Raw genomic sequence first — 14846 nt, 5'->3', positions numbered from 1 at the left:
ACCCGTTCAGTCCGTCATTTTCCGTGACAAATCCCTAATGCATTTATGTATTATTCCTATCTAATCTTATTTAAATTGTAAGTAATATTTATGAGATACCGTCTTTTTTATAGACTTAAAATGATTTTTTTTATAGACTTAAAATGAGATATAAAATTTACCGTTATGTGCTAGATACAATAAGTATGAAATATTTTAGGAAACTGCCACCATTATTGATAATTTTTAGTGCAGCCTTGATCGTTTGAAACTTGTTAAAAATAACCAACAAGTCTTCCTATAAAATCACGTGACACCTTAGATTGGTAAGAAACAAAATTAGGATTTTATAGTTTCAGACTCAACAGTTGTAAAGACTATAGAAAAGATATTGTTATTACTATTTTGTGTCACTACAATAAGCAAAACATCATTATATTTGCCATACAGATGCATATTATTGATGGAGACGAATAACTTGCAATGCTTGAAAGCCTTCACACAAACAGAAAAGGCTCAAAATACTTTTTCAAATATGCTATAATCACGTACTATAAGATGCCTATCATAGTACGGTACAGTCCCGATCTCGCATATTGTTTTGAGACAACAACTCTGCAGTGTTTGCAGTAACCTCAGCACCTTATTGTATGACTCCTCCTAATCACCGTATATCTGGACAATTGCCTTTTACTTCACCATCCAGACCTTTCTGTACGAGAGTTTGAAGTGATAGCTTTGTCTAATTGTACCTTGTAGGACAGAGATACTGACGGATGACGAGGATTATATCAACGAGAGGATGACACGGCAAATGAGACTACTATCCAACTGTCGGTGGTCCTGAGACATGTTGGGTGTTAAACACGTATGTGCTCCTCCAATCCTACGCACCTTCCTAAAGAAATAAAATAACCGTGGTTGAGATGTACAACAAGCATAACAATGATAAATAAGAATATAGAATACAGTCAAACTTGAACTTACCTATATTCGAGATTCTGTCGGAGAGAAACACGAAGACACCAATGGTAGCCTGCTTTAGATTGTCGGTAATACACCTAGTACTTTATTCGATCCAACTCCACGACTCGGTACTCAACACTTCTGCAAATGCTATAATTCTTCACACCCTGCATTATTGCACATTTGCTTTTGAATTTGTGGCCAACCCGAAACTCCACACCACCGTCTAAGTTGTAATCGTCTTCACTAATCTTGGAAAATAAATTTTTCTGTTGTATCGCATCCAGATCCAATGTAGGATAGTGACTTGGTACAGATGACAAGGCCGAATTGAGTGTAGGGGAGGCAAAAGATACTAACATGATGCCTCGATCGGAGTCTCTGGTACAAACTCCTCCTCCTCATCATCTTCAGAAGAACCGCTCTTGTTGCTGTCCGCAACATATTCCTCGTCGGAGTCCTCACCTTCAATGTCCATGTCTTCCACCGGACTTGCAACATGTAGCAGTTTGGGTGCGAGAGGTGGGTCATCTTGCACAAAGACCGACTGGCCAGCTTCACCGCCACCGACATTACCAACCTCCGCAGAAAGCTCAATCACTTGTTTCGCCATGATTCTCCTATGGATGTGAAACATCAGGCACACATGCTCGTCGTCATGGAAGCAAAACAGACGAAACCAAAAAAATCCTGTTTTTCATCGGTGTTAGCAACATATACTCTACCTTTCCGATCTCTTTTCTTCCGCTACCACCGATATTACTCAATATCAGACTCTTCAGCTCCGACAAAGAACTTACTCGCTGTGTATGCACCAGGATGGGATTCTGACACTCAAATATCACCCTAGTATCACTATTTCTCATATGGCAATTGGAATACACACTTACAACCAAATATCCAATACTACTAGACATTTTGACTTATTTTTTTGAAAGAAAAAAGGTAGAGAAGAAGAAATGAAATGTTTATGAAGAATATAAAGAGTTAGACATCCTTTTATAGTTGTTGAAAATTTATCGTTACGTATCACGTTTTCATTATAAACGTCATAAATATTCACGTATCTCGTTTACAGTATAAACGAAATAAGAGTAACGAAATATACACGTATTCCATTTTCTGCCTTATCTCGTTTATAATAAAAATGTTACAAATTACATATTTTAGTATATAAAATATTTATTTTATTTATTTAAAAAAAATCTCTCAAAGAGATGAGTACTTATTATATATATATATATATTTTAAAAAATCTATTAAATAAAGTGAAATAGAGACGGGCAGTTTAATTTTAATATCAATTTTAATACACTATTTTCTCATCTCCACTAATTTTAATTTAAGTAATTATTTGTAAAAATAGTAACAAGTTAAAATGAATTAATAGTCAAATTAATTCTGTAAAAAATCATAAATCTTTTTATTCACTCTTTTATATTAATTGTAATATATATTTTTTCTTTGGTCAATAAATACACCCATTTTACTCGCATACCTGTTAGATACTCTCTTTTTCATAGAGAGATTCGAATTCATGTGGCACTTTTAACTTTTAAGAGACAAATATATTTACTTTTGGGACAAGCCTCAGCCACATTAACTGTGATATTTAATGACTTGCTGAAACCTAATTTTGTAAATTTGATAAGAACATTTCCTTGCCAAGAGTCCATATTGGCCGTCCAGTATAACTACCTAGCTTGAACGATGAAGATTCAAAATAAAGGACCAAGCAACCATGACCCATGCCATTTATGATTCAACCATTCTTTGTACTGTTTTGAATCCAGAAAGCAATAATTCAAATATTCAATGATGATACCTGCATGGCTATAAATAATTAACAAGAAGTTGATATTTGTGTGGATGATATTGCATGATAAAATAGTTCTTAAAAAAATTGAAATAACATGTGTCCTCATTTCAAAGATTTATTATTATTATATCTAACACAAGATAATTATTGAAAGAGATCGCCATGTCATTAATATTCTAAAAATGGTTTTATGAAAAGGTAAATGTTTTGTCGGGAACTAAAATGATAATTTAGTCTTAAATGCATTTCATATCATGATATCACTTTCAGCTTATTAATACGAGCAAGTTGAAATAAAATATACTTGCATTTTATTATTTAACTATTCAACTAGACATACAAAATAAAAAAGAAATAAATAAATATTTAACTACCGACATTGAATAAGAATAATAACACGTTTTTTAAATTGACAACTATTCTAATAAAAATATTAAAAACATTTTTTGTTATGATCTTAGTTTAAAAAAATAGCTTATTTATTTTAGCATATTTTTATAGCATATGAAAATTAAATTTTAGAAATTATGGTTCGATAATCAAAATAAAATATCTTTACATGATGACAATTATAAAATATTCATTAGAATATCTATTTTTAGGATTTGGATCTTTTAAATTTTAAATTTTATTTTAGAAGATAAAATATAACAGATCTGCTACACATCCAAATAATATTGTCATCCAAGTTCAACTAAATAAACTCAACACCAACAAAAATCACTCTCATTAAAAAGAGCATGATTACACGCACACATCATTTTTTTAATCAAGTCATTTACATTCACGGGACTTTACGTTATCATCGTCATCGTCGTCTTCTTCTTCTTCTTTGCATTTCTCCTCCTCCTCCTTCTCCTCCTGTTTCTTCTCCTCATCCTCCTCATTCTTCTTTTCCTCTTTCTTCTTCTTCTTCGTGTGTTTTCCCCTCATAGTTATTCTTTTGTTGCTGCTGTTATTGCTGTTATTGCAGTAGAAGGTGAGAAGAAAGAGTTTTGAATTGAGCAGGACAACGAGTTCAAATGCAATTTAATTCACTCAGAAATGAATCGAAATTATATAAAGGTTGCGACATAATTAACTCAGAAATGAACCGAAATCACATAATTGATTACAACACAATTAACTCAGAAATGAAGCGAAATTACATAATGATTGCAACACAATTAACTCATAAAGAAAGAGAAGTAGAAAACAATGGTAAAGAATCTGCAGAACTCAAAAATTGTGTTAAATTTGAGTAAATCAAGAAGAATTTTAAGAAAATGAAATAAGAAGGAGAAGATAAAGAAGAAAAAGATGAAAAATTAGAAGAAGAAGCAGTAGAAGATGAAAAAGAAGAAGAGAAAGAGTTTTGAATTGTGTAGGACAATGAGTCCAAATGCATCTTAATTCACTCAGAAATGAACCAAATTACATAATGGATTGCGACACAATTAACTAAAAAATGAACCGAAATTACATTAGATTGCGACACATAAACTTAGTTCGAAAACAAGCACACAAATAAGACTGAATCAGAAACAAAAACACATCCAAAATCAATTTTGGATCAGATGTCATTAATATGTTTCTTCTTCTTTTTTGTTTGATATTTTTTCTTTAATTTTTGTCTTGGTTTTATTCCTTTCAAGAGAGTAAATCAAAAATAATTTTAAGAAAATCAAATAAGAAGGTGAAGATGAAGAAAAAAAGATGAAAAAGAAGAAAAAGCAGTAGAAGATGAGGAAAACGAGTTTTGAATTGTGCAGGACAACAAGCCCAAATGCATTTTAATTTACTCAGAAATGAACCGAAATTTTATAATGCTTGCGACACAATTAACTTAGAAATAAACCGAAATTACATAATTGGTTGCAACACAATTAACTCAGAAATGAACCGAAATTACATAATGATTGCGACACAATTAACTCATAAAGAAAGAGAAGCAGAGAACAATGGTAAAGAATCTGCAGAACTAAAAAATTGTGTTAAATTTGAGTAAATCAAGAAGAATTTTGAGAAAATTAAATAAGAAGGAGAAGATGAAGGAGAAAAAGATGAAAAAGAAGAAGAAGAAGCAGTAGAAGATGAGAAGGAAGAGGAGAAACAGTTTTGAATTGTGCATGACAATTAGTCCAAATGCACTTTAATTCACTCAGAAATGAACAGAAATGATATAATGACTACGACACAATTAATTCAGAAATGAACCAAAATTACATAATGGATTGCAATACAATTAACTTAAAAATGAACCGAAATTACATTACAATTGCGACATATAAATGTAAGACCCGGTTAATTAACGGTTAATTAACCCATAAATGAGAATTTATTCTAGAAAGCCAAAAATATTATTTTTATGGCCTAATGTGATAGAGGAGAGTGAGACAAGAATTTCGGCACCAATTTTATAGAAATCGGACTAAGATTGGACCAAACGGACCAAATCGGGCCAACCGAATCCAAAGTGGGCCCTTGGCCCAACTAAACTAAATCAAAACCCTAGTTTTCAATACTCTCTCTCCTCACAACACACAAACATACACTGAATTGATTTGGAGGGGGGAAGAACACTCTCTCAAGTTCTCTCCCTTGGTTGATCTTCAAACCACCATAACTTTTGATCTAGAGCTCCGATCATCGCACCGTTTGCGGCCACGTGTTCATCGCGGAGAGCTCTACAAAATCTATACAATCAATCTTGAGGTAAGCTATGTTCTGCTGTTCGAAATTCCAGCCCTTGTTTTCGATTTTTTTGGGTAAAATGTTGAGATTTTGGGTTCTTTGATGTTATAGGGCCCAACTCTCTTGAAGGAGAAGGTTAATCTTGTCTCCTTGGATATTAGGTGTGGTAAGATTCTCAAACCTAGTGTAATTTGTTGTTCTATGATGTTTGGGTATTGAGATGTTGTGTATGGGTATGATGATTGTGGCTTAGGTTATGTGTATGTGAATATTGGAGCTTGATTGGTGATTTTGGAAAGCTTGGGAGAGGATTTTGTGTGATAAAATCTGTTCTTGGAGGTGTTGAGACCTTGAGACCTTGAGGAAAAGTGATTTGGAAGTGCTCCGGTTGAGTTTGGAAAATCGGGTAAGGTATGGTCTCGGTTTCTCGTATCTAATATGTAATATAGTAGAAAATACTTAGGCTAGAGGCCCTAAGATAGGCATTGAATTGATGATGTTGTTGAATGATTGAGATATATAATGTGATCATATATGTGATTATGAATATTGATGCCTTGATTGTGTGATATATGAGAAATGTATGTTGTGATATATGCTTGATGAATGATTGAGGTTGAATTGGTAGGTGGTATCATGTTGATGGTGGGTATTATGATGATTATGTATAATGACGGTTGATTAAAAATGGTATTATTGGAAATTAGGATGAGAAATGATGTATGACATGATATTGTGTTTGTCCTTTAGCCATTTGATTGAGAAGTGTTAAAATGGTTGGATGGTGATTTTGGGAATTTTGGTAAAGTGTCAATGTGTGAGTTAAGGATGGCTTGAGGTTGATTTTGGTACATTTTGATTGATTTCAAAAAGGGTTGAAATTGGCATGTTTTGGTTGATTTTGAAAATAGTTGAAAGTGGCTTGTTTTGAAAATGGCACCTTGTGGTTTTGTATGAAAACATGGTTTTTGGGCATACTTTGACGTGATATAACTTTGACTACGGATCTCTGATTTGTGCCAAATCTATTTAGAAATGAAATTGGATCCGGGATGTCCATGCCGTTCGAAGAACGGGTGAAAAACGATTTAAAATGAGAAAGTTATGTCCGTCGGAAGATTGGGGGTTGAATCTATAAATTCTGCAGCTTTTAACTTAGAAATTTTTTTTAGCAGAATGACCCTCCGCGCGTAGGCGCACTTGGCGCGTACGCGCCGTTCTTCAAGAAAGCACCATCCACGCATGCGCGTGGTGTGCGTGGGCGCGTCGATGCGCTGCACCAAATGCCTAGCTATTTTCCCGAGAGTTGTGCCAGAGTTGTGCCAGTTTTGTGCTTGGGGCGCAAGAGCACCCACGCGTATGCGTGGTTGACGCTCGCGCGTCGTTTGACTATTTTTAACCCGCGCGTCCGCGCGTATGACACTTGCGCGTCGATGAGATTTTGTGGCCATCCACGCGTGCGCGTGGAGTGCGCGTACGTGTGGCCCTGTTTTCATTCCAAAGTTGATTTTTGAGTTTTAAAAGCCAAGTTTCATACTTCTAAGCCTCCGATCTCACCACCTATGTCTTAAATCATTATAATATGCCTAGCAATGAGACAAGGGGCTAGTAAATGTGGTAGCTTGCGAGTGAAGCAAGGGAAAAATGAATGATCAATGAGGATCAAAGATGATTATGTGAGATGCGGAGGATGGCGGTGGAAGTGCTTATTGTGCCATGGGCCGAAGGGCCGTAATTGTTAATGAATTGGCTGGTTATGGATTTAACCGTGAGCCGGATGGCTAGATTATTGCCGTGTTACGGCGGAGCCATGATTATGGCTAAGTATAAATGCATATATGCTGTTGAATGAATTGTGAATGTTTGCACTTCTACCATTGGAGATGAGGGTTTCCCTGGGAGGAAGCAGTGGCTAGCCACCACGTGCTCCCGGTTGAGATTCGAAGCTCTTTTGACCCTATGTCGTAAGTGTGGCCGGGCACTGTGAAAGGCCCGGATGAGCTCGCCCCCGTAAATATTCACCAGTGAGGGTGATGGATATGGATCATGATTATGATCAAGTTTATGATGAGTATAACTCGAGTTGGGGATGTGCGACAGAGGGACAGTCCAATGGTTAGCTACCAGGACTTGTCGGGTTGGCTCTATAACCGACAGATGATATCATCAGCCACTAGGGACAGGCATTCATCATATGCATACTATATGAATTGTTTGAGATTGCTTATTTGACTGCATAGTACTTGCTAATTGTCTAAATGCCTTATCTGTTCCTATTTGTAAATCTCTTGTTTGATATAACTGTGTTTGCTATATTATACTCCTGCTGGTGGTTGGGAGGTCTGAAGGAATTGGAAAGGGAAGTATTAGTTAGACTGAAAGATCTTTAGTCAGTTGCCACTTATGGTTTAGCTTGTTTATAAGCTTTGATATTTTCTGGAGGAAGTTCTAGGATTGCCTTCGGCTTTCCTCTATTATTATGTATTATATATGTGGAAGCTGTTACCATGCTGGGGACCTCTGGTTCTCACCCATGCAGATTTTGTGGTTTTCAGATGCAGGGCGTGAGGTTTCTCGCTGAAGCATGCTGGAGGCTTCTGGATTAGCAAAGATTCTTGTTCTCGGGACTCTGTTTTGGTTTATATGTTTTGCTTAGATACTTTTATCTCCATTACATAATACCAACTGTGATGACGCCTCTTATGGGAGATTTTTGGAGAATAGGGTTCTGTATTTGTGTCCCTTTGGGGTTTCCTTATTTTATTATATGTATATATATTGCTATGCTCGAACCGGTTATCTTCGCATCCGGATTTGAGTTTTGATATTTCCGTTTTTGACACTCTTTTGTATATATATAATCTCACGTTAGCTTATCCTTTGCTCGTTGCGTTATCGTTCGGAGTGTTGCGCTTTCGAGTTGTGATTTTTGTTTACCCCTTTTTCTACAAAGGCTCCTAGTTATAATCCTTATTCACACTACTATATGTACTAAATTTTTATTTTAGAGGTCGTAATACATTGCCATCTCTGAATTATGACTTAAGCATAAGACTCTGTATTGTAGGGTGTTACAATAAACTTATTTCGAAAACAAGCACACAGACAAGACTGAATCATGAACAAAAACACATCCAAAATCAATTTTGGATCAGATGTCATTAATATGTTTCTTCTTTTTTATTTGATATTTTTTCTTTTTTTTTTGTTTTATTCCTTTCAAGAGAGTAAATCAAAAATAATTTTGAGAAAATCAAATAAGAAGGTGAAGATGAAGAAGAAAAAGATGAAAAGGAAGAAGAAAATGCAGTAGAAGATGAGGAGAAAGTGTTTTGAATTGTGCAGAACAATGAGTCCAAATGCACTTTAATTCACTCAAAAATGAATCGAAATTATATAATGATTGTGATACAATTAACTCAAAAATGAACCGAAGTTACATAACAATTGCGACAAAATTAACTCAGTTCAAAAACAATCACACAAACAAGACTGAATCATGAACAAAACCACATTGAAAATCAATTTTGGATCAGACAATATTATCAACATGACAAAAATTAAATAATAACAATAACAATATAAGAAGAAAATGATGATAACGATAACAATGATAGAGGAGGAGAAGAAAAAGGAAAGAGAAGAAGAAATTTAAATAAAAAAAGGAGGATGAGGTAGTGGTGTTATATGTGATGACAATAATAAAAAAGAAGAAGTGTCACGAGAGAATAAAGAGAGAAAAAAAAGCACATGATTCTAAATTATTTAGATAAACTTAAAGAATAAATTATTTTAATGTGGAGAATAATTTAAAATATAATTTTTCATAATTTATTTTATAAATAAAATTAAAAAATATAAAAAATATTTAAAAATAAAATATTATATTTTACCTTCTCAAATAGAAATTCAAAATTTAGAAATTCAAATTCCATCTTTTATATTTCGTTTGTGTTCAACAACCTTCTTTATCATGATGGCTAATGAATTAATTAATGGTAAATTCTATTGTGTCTTTTATTGTGGTGCTTAAATTGCCTAACTTATTTTTATAAATAAAAAATAAAATATATAAAATAAAAGTAAAATATTTAAAGTTTATTAAATATTATTTTTTTGCCTTTTTTAAAAAGTTAGGCACCATGTTTTAGGCACCATAGCATTCACCTTAATTAATTAGTATGATCATACTTTAGAGTATATTATTCAAATTCAAATTGTTTTAACAATCTTCTATGCATTTTCACGTGTCATTTAGCTTTTAGTAAGATAGTATCTAAAAATTATATTCCTAACAAAAATAATATTTAAATAATAAATAAATTTTAAAAAATTTTTGAAAATTATTATATCCTAATAAGATAATCTCTGGTCCTATGTGAAGAATAAAGTAGGGTTTTATAATTTAAAAATTTTTATTTACTTTTTAGTTATTTAAGTAATTAATTTAAATAAATTTTGACATATCAATAAATTACTGTTTATAGAACTAATTACTTAAATAATTCAAATCGGTTAACAAATTTTCAAATTAATAAGGAGTCGTTTTGTTCATCATATATGTAACACCCTACCATACAGAGACTTATGCTTAAGTCATAATTCAGAGATGGCAAGGTATTACGACCTCTAAAACAAAAATTTAGTACGTATAGTAGTATGAATGATTGATTATAACTAGGAGCCTTGTAGAAAAAGGGATAAACAAAAATCGCAACTCGAAAGCGCAACACTACGATCACTAACACAACGAGCAAAGGATAAGCTAACGCAAGATCATATATATAAAGAGTATCAAAAACAGGAATATCAAGACTCAAAATCCGGCTGCGAAGGTAACCGGTTCGAGCATAGCAATATATACATATAATAAAATAAGGAAAACCCCAAGGAAAACCCAAAGGGACATAAATACCGAAAACCTAATCTCCAAAATCCCCTCTAGAAGGAGTCATCACAGTTTGTATTATTTAATGGAGATAAAAGTATCTAAACAAGATATATAAATCAAGATAGAGTCCCGAGAACAAGAATCTTCGCTAATCCCGAAGTCCCCAGCATGCCTCAACGAGAAGCCTCGCGTCCTGCATCTGAAAACCACAAAATCCGCATGGGTGAGAACCAGAGGTCCCCAGTACGGTAACGGCTTCCACATATATAATACATAATAATAGAGGAAAGCCGAAGGCAATCCTAGAACTTCCTCCAGGAAATATCAAAGCTTATAAACAAGCTAAACCGTAAGCGGCAACTAACTAAAGATCCTTCAGTCTAACTAATACTTCCCTTTCTACTTCCTTCAGACCTCCCAACAACCAGCAGGAGTATAATATAGCAAACACAGTTATATCAGACAAGAGATTTACAAATAGGAACAAATAAGGCATTTAGGCAATTAGCAAGTAATATGCAGTCAAATAGGCAATCTCAAACAATTCATGTAGTATGCTTATGATGCATGCCTGTCCCTAGTGGCTGATGATATCATCTGTCGGTTATAGAGCCAACCCGACAAGTCCTGGTAGCTAGCCATTGGACTGTCCCTCTGTCGTGCATCCCCAACTCGAGTTATACTCATCATAAACTTGATCATAATCATGATCTATATCCATCACCCTCACTGGTGAATATTTATCCATCACCATCACTGGTGAATATTTATGGGGGCGAGCTCATCCGGGCCTTTCACAGCGCCCGGCCACACTTACGACATAGGGTCAAAAGAGCTTCGAGTCTCAACCTGGAGCACATGGTGGCTAGCCATTGCTACTACCCAGGGAAACCCTCATCTCCAATGGTGGAAGTGCAAACCTTCACAATTCAATCAACATCATATATGCATTTATACTTGGCCATAAACATGGCTCCGCCGTAACACGGCAATAATCTAGCCATCCGGCTCACGGTTAAATCCATAACCAGCCAATTCATTAACAATTATGGCCCTTCGGCCCATGGCACAACAAGCACTTCCACCGCCATTATCCGCATCTCACATAATCATCTTTGATCCTCAATGATCATTCATTTTTCCCTTGCTTCACTCGCAAGTTACCACATTCACTAGCCCTTTTTCTCATGCTAGGCATATCATAATGATTTAAGACATAAGTGGTGAGATCGGAGGCTTAGAAGTATGAAATTTGGCTTTTAAAACTCAAAAATCAACTTTGGGATGAGAACAGGTCCACACGTACGTGCACTCCACGCGCACGCGTGGATGGCGCTTTCTCGAAGAACGGCGCGTACGTACCAAGTGCGCCTACGCGCGAGGGGTCATTCTGCTAAAAATTTTCTAAGTTAAAAGCTGCAGAATTTACAGATTCAAACCCCAATCTTCCGACGGACATAACTTCCTCATTTTAAATTGTTTTTCACTCGTTCTTCGAACGGCATGGACATCCCGGATCCAATTTCATTTCTAAACAGATTTGGCACAAATCAAAGATCCGTAGTCCAAGTTATGTCCCGTCAAAGTATGCCCAAAAACCATGTTTTTATACAAAACCACAAGGTGCCATTTTCAAAACAAGCCACTTTCAACTCTTTTCAAAATCAATCAAACATGCCAATTTCAATCCTTCTCTTTGAAATCATTCAAAATGTACCAAAATCAACAACAAGCCATCCTCAACTCACACATTGACACTTTACCAAGGTTTCCAAAACCACATCCAACCATTTTAACACTTCTCAATCAAATGGCTAAAGGACAAACACAATATCATGTCATACATCCTTCCTCATCCCAATTTCCAATAATACCATTTCCAATTAACCATCATTATACATAATCAACATCATACTCACCATCAACATGGTACCACCCATCAATTCAACCTCAATCATCCATCAAGCATATATCACAACATGCATTTCTCATATTTCACACAATCAAGGCATCAATATTCATAATCACATATATGAACACATCATATATTTCAACCATTCAACAACACCAACAATTCAATGCCTATCTTAGGGCCTCTAGCCTAAGTATTTCCTACCACATTACATATTAGATACGGGAAACCAAAACCATACCTTAGCCGATTTCCCAAACTCAACCGGAGCACTTCCAAACCACTTTTTCTCAAGCTCTCAAGGTCTCAACACCTCCAAGAACAGATTTTGTCACACAAAACCCTCTTCCAAGCTTTCCAAAATCACCAATCAAGCTCCAACATTCACATATACACAACCTAAGCCACAACCACCATACCAAAACACAAGAGCTCAATACCCACAACCACAAGTTCAACATTCTCACTAGGGTTTGAGATATCTTACCTTACCCAAGGTTCAAGGAGACAAGATTAACCTTCTCCTTCAAGAGAGTTGGGTCCTATAACATCAAAGAACCCAAAATCTCAACATTTTTGCTCATGAAACTCGAAATCAAGGGCTGGAATTTCGAACAGTAAAACGTGGCTTACCTCAAGATTAATTGTATGGGTTTTGTAGAGCTCTCCGCGGTGAACGCGTGGCCACAAACGGAGCGGCAATCGGAGCTCTAGATCAAAAGTTATGGTGGTTTGAAGATCAAGTGAGAGAAAGAACTTGAGAGAGTGTTCTTCCTCCCCTCTCTTCAATTTCAGCGTGTTTGAGTGTGTTGTGAGGAGAGAGAGTGCTGAAAACTAGGGTTTTGGTTTAGTTTAGTTGGGCCAAGGGCCCACTTTGGGTCCGGTTGGCCCGGTTTGGCCCGGTCGGTCCAATCTTGGTCCGATTTCTATAAAATTGGTACCGAAATTCTCGTCTCACTCTCCTCTATCACATTTAGCCATAAAAATAACATTTTTGGCTTTCTAGAATAAATTCTCATTTATGGGTTAATTAGCCGTTAATTAACCGGGTCTTACAATATATATAAATGGTGAATGTTTAAGAACCGAAGTGTATATATATTCTAATAAATAAGCAATGCTAAATAGTAAATACTAATGCCTAGAAATTGGGATCAAGAATTGCATGTGAGGCTGCAGAGTACAGAGCAGTGAATGAAAATGGCTTCCAATTCCAAAAAATGGAGTTACTTTTTTCAATTCCAAAAAATGGAGTTACTTTTTTCAATTACTGCTTCTCTCTCTCACACTTTTCTTGCAGATAGCATCTCATAAAATTGAAGCAGGTGGTTCAAAAGTTGAATACCTTCCTGGTTTTGATGGTCCTCTCCCCTTTCAACTTGAAACTGGGTAAGCTCTATGTATATTTACCACTTTCAATTTCCATCTACTTTTCCTTTTTCTTTTTTTTTTTTTTGGGTTGAGTGTTTTTGGTTTCAACTGTGACTGAAAATTTATGTTTTGAAGCTGATTTTGATGTTGTAGAGGAGTATAAGACACAGAAATTGTTCTTAGCTAGTCCTTAGTCAGAATACGAGATCTAAAATTTATATTTTATTTCAAAATAAAATACAGAGAAAGAGATTTAGAAATAGTCATTCTTATTTTATATTTTTATTTGATGGATCTTTCATGGTCATTTTGTTGTATTTAAACCCAAAAAAATCGTGGTCCTTGAGCTTGCATTGCAATGAGGAGAAGCTAAACACAAAGCAAGCCAAAGCCTGTGCAGCTTCCATTAGTCCCAAGAAGCGTCATGTCAACCGCACCAGAAACGACGCAGACAAGTGAGAATGAAGAAAAAGGACAGAGAAACAAGAGAACACTTAGAACTTTAACATTCAACCTATTAGAACTTTACCTTTGTTGCCACTGACGATAGCTGTTGGTGGTACTGATGCCGTTTTTCCTTATTAATTTCAGTCACATTGCATAAAGGGTTCCAATTAAACGGTTCAATTGGATTAGGGTTTAAAATTGATTTTCAGAAATATTGTTGCACATTAGTAAATAGAGAAAAATAAATTGGGACAAATCTATAAATATTTTTAAGAACTCCATCAAATGGAACTCTCCATCAGAGTTCCATCAAATACTTTGCCTTCTAACCTCTAAGATTGGTTCAGCAATGAGGAATGATTGAATAATATGCATAAGATAAATTTCAAATAATAATAATAATAATAATAATAATAATAATAATACCAACTGGTATTTTAATAATTTTTTTAAGAGGATATTCAGATTTTATTATTGATCTTAAACTAATTTTTCATATAACAGTTGGTTTTGTTAACGGACATAATTTTTTATTGTTTTTAGAATAATAATTAACGTACCAATCAAAGAAATATAAATTAATTCTATTTTTTCTCATAAAATCATAGAAAAAAGAGATATTAAGAAATTACATCAACAATTAAACTTTACTAATACATGTTATTAGATATAGTGAAAAATCAATTAAGAAGAATGAAAAATATGGAAAAAACAATTAAAGAAGAAAAACCTATATATAAACTACAAAGCTTAGATAATATTAGTTTAAAATCTAAAGTAGAAGTAGA

The 14846-nt window shown here is 34.6% G+C and overlaps 1 long non-coding RNA gene across 1 annotated transcript; it reads left to right on the top strand.

Annotated features, from left to right (window-relative positions):
• The first annotated feature begins 13332 nt into the window (after positions 1-13332).
• On the top strand, positions 13333-14334 carry LOC140177079 (uncharacterized). The gene is made up of 2 exons (XR_011868763.1): positions 13333-13629; positions 13959-14334. It is a non-coding gene; the product is annotated as an uncharacterized lncRNA (long non-coding RNA).
• The last annotated feature ends 512 nt before the right edge of the window (positions 14335-14846 follow it).

This window comes from Arachis hypogaea, chromosome 12, assembly GCF_003086295.3.
Source record: "Arachis hypogaea cultivar Tifrunner chromosome 12, arahy.Tifrunner.gnm2.J5K5, whole genome shotgun sequence".
Lineage (NCBI taxonomy): Eukaryota > Viridiplantae > Streptophyta > Magnoliopsida > Fabales > Fabaceae > Arachis > Arachis hypogaea.
Note: the sequence above shows the minus strand (reverse complement) of the source record. Positions and strands in the feature narration are given on the sequence as shown.